Here is a 7524-nt window from a genome sequence, read left to right as displayed (position 1 = left end):
ATTAGTTGATAATAGATATGGTAGAGACCGAGACATTGGTTGATTAAGGATATGGTCAACACCGAGACATTGGCAGATGAAATATATGGTCGAGACGGAGGTCAAAGTATTGCTGTAAAGTTCCATTGTACATTTTTCTGGTTTTTATTTTATATTAATTTTTTACCTCATTTTGCAAAGCTTTCCTGCTTTTTGTTATTTGTTACCACAATGTATATATTCTTTTAGTTACTTTATTAAAACCTTTAAAAAATTACTTTGGTCAGTTCTTTTTGAGAAATAGACTTTCTAACATTTTCTTTAAAATATCACTAGTCCGAAAAAATCATCATAATTAGTTGTTTTTTTTTAATATGTGTCAAACATGTGATTAGTGATCCTTTTCAAATATGCAATAAGCAAATCTAGTGACATTGTTTTATAGTCTCACACGTTTAGATTTGTTTAGACTTCGGAAACAATATAAATTTATCATCAACTATTGGATAATCAAGCTTTCGATAACTGGGACCTGGTCTCGGTGGTCAGATAAAAAATAAATATTGCAATGGAACACTTTCCGTTGATAGCAAAAAAATATATCTTATTTAACTTCAAAACGGTAATAGGAAAAATTATCAAAATTGACTTATGTCATGTACAATTTTTAAGTAAGTAAGATGTGTTCTCATATTTAGAACGTCCGATAACGACACATCATAAAACATGTAATTAATGTAAAGTTATCTATATTGCAGCTGTTTTATGACGGGCGGAATCAGAAAATATCTCATTAGTTCAGAAACTAACAAGATAAATTCAAAATGTTACTCAAATTGATACTCAGAATAAAACTCGATAAAACACACACAAAAAATTGAATAAAACGATTGAACGATTACTAAAAGAATGGAAGAGATATACTGTTGTACGATCCTGGATCATGTGATATTATTCTCCTACTTGTTGAAAGGTATTCTTGATAAAGATATCCATGGTAAAGGTATCCATGGTTAAGGTTTCCATGGTAGGTATCTATGGTAAAGGTATTCATGGTTAAGGTTTCGATGGTTAAGGTTTCCATGGTAAAAGTATCCATGGTTAAGATTTCCATGGTTAAGGTTTCCATGGTAGGTATCTATGGTAAAGGTATTCATGGTTAAGGTTTCCATGGTAGGTATCTATGGTAAAGGTATCCATGGTTAAGGTTTCCATGGTTAAGGTTTCCATGGTAAAGTTATCCATGGTAGGTATCTATGGTAAAGGTATCCATGGTAGGTATCTATGGTAAAGGTATCCATGATAAAGGTATCCATGGTAAAGGTATCTATGGTTAAGGTTTCCATGGTAAAGGTATCCATGGTTAAGGTTTCCATGGTAAAGGTATCCATGGTAGGTATCTGTGGTAAAGGTATCCATGATAAAGGTATCCATGGTAAAGGTATCCATGGTTAAGGTTTCCGTGGTAGGTATCCATGATACGTATCCATGGTAAAGGTATCCATGGTAGGTATCAATGGTAAAGGTATCCATGGTTAAGGTTTCCATGGTTAAGGTTTCCATAGTAAAGGTATCCATGATAAAGGTATCCATGGTAAAGGTATCCATGGTAGGTATCTATGGTAAAGGTATCCATGGTAGGTATCTATGGTAAAGGTATCCATGATAAAGGTATCCATGGTAAAGGTATTCATGGTTAATATTTCCATGGTAAAGGTATCCATGGTAAAGTTATCCATGGTAAAGGTATTCATGGTTAAGGTTTCCATGGTTAAGGTTTCCATGGTAAAGGTATTCATGGTTAATATTTCCATGGTAAAGGTATCCATGGTAAAGTTATCCATGGTAAAGGTATTCATGGGTGTGGGTTAAGGTTTCCATGGTTAAGGTTTCCATGGTAGGTATCAATGGTAAAGGTGTCCATGGTTTAGATTTCTATGGTTAAGATTTCCATGGTAAAGGTATCCATGGTAAAGGTATCATTGGTAGGTATCCATGATAAAGATATCCATGGTAAAGGTATCCATGGTAAGTTCAATCTAAAAACATTGCCAAATATATTAAATGGCTGATGACCTCCATATCACCTGACATACTGTAAAACAACATCAGCTGATGATTAACTGTGTAGACTATTGTGATGACCACGATGATCATACATTTAAGTAAACTTCCTTCACTTCAATATACAGTCACATATATATATATCAACACTTTTTATTACATTCCTTATCGGTGTCATTTCTGTGTATCTTTGATATCGACCGCAAATTATTCACCCAATGAAAATTGTTACTAAACCAGTATGCTTTTAAACCTAGACATTTGCTGACATTGTGTAATGGTTAATACTAACAATCTTTGACCAAGGTCTACGAGGCGTATGTCGTCTATGAAGCGGAAGTCACTTACTCTCCCGGATCCCGTGGTCTTATTTCTCTTGTATTTTTCCAGGATTCTCCGTGTAAAGCTTTCTTCTGTTCATATTTTGCCCTAGTTTTATGGTAATTTCTTGTTTTTGAAAACAAAGTCCTATTACATTTTCTTTTCTTTTTAGAACGAATTTCTATACATGCAGGTGATTATACGTTTGTACGTTCATGGCGCAATAAACACAACCATATGTCCTGTAAATTTGAAAACGAGAAAAATTATCAACATATTGAAGGCTCCTTCATTACAGTTCGATCTATCTACGACAATCACGGTTTCCGTATGTCTGTCTGCTCGTCAATATATTCCTATTACAGTTAATCTGCGAATCTACAAAACCATACTTTATCTGAAAATCCTGGTATTGATAACCTGCGCTGTGGAGATGTACAATAGATGTATAAATCGATCATAAAGTCAAGGTCGACGTAAATGTGGCTGTACAAAAGACAAAATCGGGAATTTACTGTCAAAATACATCGTATAAGGCTATATTACTAGTAAACATTTTTGAATGTATTTGAGAAAAAAATACTAAAATGAAATTAAAGTCACCAAACTAGAGATAAAACGCCAAAGCGTGGAATATTGAACATTAAAAGCAAAATGGACCGGAACTAAATTAAAGATGGCCAGACAACAGGTCAGTGGCCCAAATTGAAATGTCAAGGTATTTATTTGGTAGTCTTACTTGTGAATATTTCTTACAGATAAGGAAGTACCTGATCATCTTTTTCTAATTACAGTCTGAAGCAATGTTGGTCACCTGACGCAACGTCAACATCAATGAGCAAATTAAGCATAAGAAAGACTGCATTTCATTATCCTGGTATAATAAAGAGTTAGGAGACAGCTGCTATAACCCAGTATAATCAAGATATAGGAGACAACCTACTGTATACCGGTATAATAAAGATATAGGAGACAGTTGCTATAACCCAGTATAATCAAGATATAGGAGACAACCTACTGTATACCGGTATAATAAAGATATAGGAGACAGCTGCTATAACCCAGTATAATCAAGATATAGGAGACAACCTACTGTATACCGGTAAAATAAAGATATAGGAGACAGCTGCTATAACCCAGTATAATCAAGATATAGGAGACAACCTACTGTATACCGGTAAAATAAAGATATAGGAGACAGCTGCTATAACCCAGTATAATCAAGATATAGGAGACAACCTACTGTATACCGGTAAAATAAAGATATAGGAGACAGCTGCTATAACCCAGTATAATCAAGATATAGGAGACAACCTACTGTATACCGGTAAAATAAAGATATAGGAGACAGCTGCTATAACCCAGTATAATCAAGATATAGGAGACAGCTGCTATAACCCAGTATAATCAAGATATAGGAGACAGCCTACTGTATACCGGTATAATAAAGATATAGGAGACAGCTGCTATAACCCAGTATAATCAAGATATAGGAGACAACCTACTGTATACCGGTATAATAAAGATATAGGAGACAGCTGCTATAACCCAGTATAATCAAGATATAGGAGACAACCTACTGTATACCGGTATAATAAAGATATAGGAGACAGCTGCTATAACCCAGTATAATCAAGATATAGGAGACAGCCTACTGTATACCGGTATAATAAAGAGTTAGGAGACAGCTGCTATAACCCAGTATAATCAAGATATAGCCGACAGACTTCAATATCCCGGTATAATAAAGATATAGGAGACAGCCTACTGTATCCCGGTATAACAAAGATATAGGAGACAGCTGCTATAACCCAGTATAATACCGGTATAATAAAGAGTTAGGAGACAGCTGCTATAACCCAGTATAATCAAGATATAGCCGACAGACTTCTATATCCCGGTATAATCAAGATATAGGAGACAACCTACTATATACCGGTATAATAAAGATATAGGAGACAGCTGCTATAACCCAGTATAATCAAGATATAGCCGACAGACTTCTATATCCCGGTATAATCAAGAGTTAGGAGACAGCTGCTATAACCCAGTATAATCAAGATATAGGAGTATAATCAAGATATAGGAGACAGCCTACTGTATACCGGTATAATAAAGATATAGGAGACAGCTGCTATAACCCAGTATAATCAAGATATAGGAGACAGCCTACTGTATACCGGTATAATAAAGATATAGGAGACAGCTGCTATAACCCAGTATAATCAAGATATAGGAGACAGCTGCTATAACCCAGTATAATCAAGATATAGGAGACAGCCTACTGTATACCGGTATAATAAAGATATAGGAGACAGCTGCTATAACCCAGTATAATCAAGATATAGGAGACAGCCTACTGTAAGATATAGGAGACAGCTGCTATAACCCAGTATAATCAAGATATAGGAGACAGCCTACTATATACCGGTATAATAAAGATATAGATATAACCCAGTATAATCAAGATATAGCCTTCAATATCCCGGTATAATAAAGATATAGGAGACAGCCTACTGTATCCCGGTATAATCAAGATATAGCCGACAGACTTCTATATCCCGGTATAATAAAGATATAGGAGACAGCCTACAATATCCCAGTATTATAAAGATATACGTTACAGCCTCTCTATCGGAAAGAATACTAGACCAACCTAGCCTTGATGTCTTTCTATTGATCAGAGATATAGTTAAAATGGGTCCTTGTGTAATGTGATCTATTTTCGCTACTCGTATTGTATACCACTGCTGGTCCGATTATACAAAAAATTGTTTTCGAAGTCAATGGAGTTTTTTTCTAAATATATATATGATGTTAATGATATGTCATTGTTATTATCATTTTTAACGAAAATGAGCTCCACTTTTCAAGTACCGTCAGATTGGTTCTGGTCAGGACGGTCATTACTTATTCAACACTATCTTTTTATTAGAAGTGAATTGGGACAGGTAAATAGCAACTGTCATGGGGATTTGATAACTTCATGGCTTAGTGAACAAACGCAGAATATAACACCATATAAGCCTCTTCTTGAGCTTGTTTTCAGTCTAGTCATTGTACATCCCTAATATCGGAAATCGAACGTCCATGTTCGCGATAGATAATGATTTGGTGGCGGGATCTAAGGCATGTTTTAACATCATTTGCATACATCACGGAAATATTTGTATACTTCATCAATTGTGAACATAGTCAGTTTCCGGAAATGGTACGACCTGCATTCTGTGTTATCAGAGATGTAGCAATGATCAGAGTTAAACATAAGTGCAATATAAGTTTTATCGAAAAAAAACCCCAATATCTTCATTGTGTTAACCATGTTTTCCCGTCCATATCAATATCTATTTAAAAAATAACAATATTTCCTTTGTGAAAAAAAAATTCCGTCCTTGTAAAGTACTTTATATTGAATGATCGGAAATATAACAATGACCAGAGTGTTTCATATACTTTATGACGATGCAAATCCTAAAACAGAAATACGGTTTAAGAAGTAATCACTTGATCAGGTGAGCGTTTAGACCCATATATTATATTGAAACATAACATAACAAAGGTTTAAATAAATGTCGCTCTCGACAAAGTCGACAATAAAATGATTTAACACCGTTTGTTGAATACGTGTATATTTTTATTTATTAATAAGCAGTATACCCTAAAAACTCGAATTTAAGACGCGACTTATTATTTGATAGTACAAAATGTTGGTTTATTCATGTAAGGAGAGCTTTCAGGATAGGTTTGTTTTTCAGCACAGCTTTGGTTCTTATATAAGGGCATTTAGATACAAAAATGTAGCAATATTGATAATAACCGTTTATCTAGGTGACCGTAGGATTACATACATAATCAAGACGGTTTAGAAATGAACAGATCCGAAAGATACAAAAACATGGATATTGCTGAGTTACTTTTTCCCAGATAAGATCTAGGTTATTTGGCACTTTGTCGTACACCTGTCAATCTTACGCAAAATACAGACTGATGGAATAAAGTTTTCATCGGACGATATCTACCTATTTGTCTTAGCTGTAAGAATGTACAGGAGGTATAAAGCTGGTCGCCTTGTTTGAGTTTACAATTTTGTGCAATTCATTACATATATGCTGCATTAGTGATATAAGTTTTATGGTGGAAATAGGTTTTAAATTTTAACTATCCAAATCATTTCCACTCTTAACCCTTTGGTAGAAAATTGAGATCAGAATCTAGGCTAGATATGGATTCTAACAAAAATTAACTATACAGAAGTAGGGAATCAAATCCGACATACCTTAGATACTTCATTCGTTCACAGAGTGTATACTGGGGAAGATACACGATGTAAATTGATAGCGATAATGAGGCTGGGAGATCTAGAAGATTTAGCTCCCTTTGTTCAGTTTGGACATTTTCGTTCATTTATTTATTTCATTTCTTTGTACGCTTCTGTCTCCATTCAAAGCTTATTGAAAACACGTACTCGAAACGTTCCTATCATAACAGAAAAATCTATTTCTAGTCTCATTTGTGTTATTGTTAGATATACATACGTTGAATACATGTTAGTGTAATTTATCCACTTTGTTGTGAAATTAAACAGTAATCGATATCGTAAAACCACGAGGTTCCCCAGCAATCTTTAGTACTTTTAGTATTTGCAATACAAAATATAAAACTCAATGTGTATTATTACAAATGTATCAACGTCTTATTCAATACTGTACGAGATTTGTTAGGAAGTTGCTTTTCGACCAAAATGTTACTGAATCGCTTTGTAACCGGAATGTTAGTATATATATGGTTTAATCAAGTAATGGTCGGATAGGCAGGAGATGTGCAGGAAGATGTTAGGACAGCAGGTTACTTGTTGTATTCACTACATTGAGTATAACATTTTATGATAAGGAAGGAGGGAGCATTGATGAGATTACAGGTGTTACTAAGATGTCTGTTGTAAATATCGTCATTTCCAATGATCGACGACTGTTTGTATTTAACAAAAGTGAAAAGCTTATTTGGGTACTATTAGATCACTACTGACATTTACAGCTGATGTACATTTGCTTTCAGATAATAAATACTGTTTATAGTTTCTTGTTAGTAGCCTTGACATAACAAAAAACATCAAGAACATATCAACATGTCAACGAGTCCACAATATCTCAGATTTCTTCG

This window comes from Ylistrum balloti, unplaced genomic scaffold (genome assembly GCF_031769215.1).
Source record: "Ylistrum balloti isolate Yb309-2 unplaced genomic scaffold, AGI_CSIRO_Ybal_v1 Utg372656, whole genome shotgun sequence".
In the NCBI taxonomy this organism is placed as follows: Eukaryota; Metazoa; Mollusca; class Bivalvia; order Pectinida; family Pectinidae; genus Ylistrum; species Ylistrum balloti.
The sequence above is the reverse complement of the archived record's forward strand: the minus strand, read 5'-3'. Positions refer to the sequence as shown.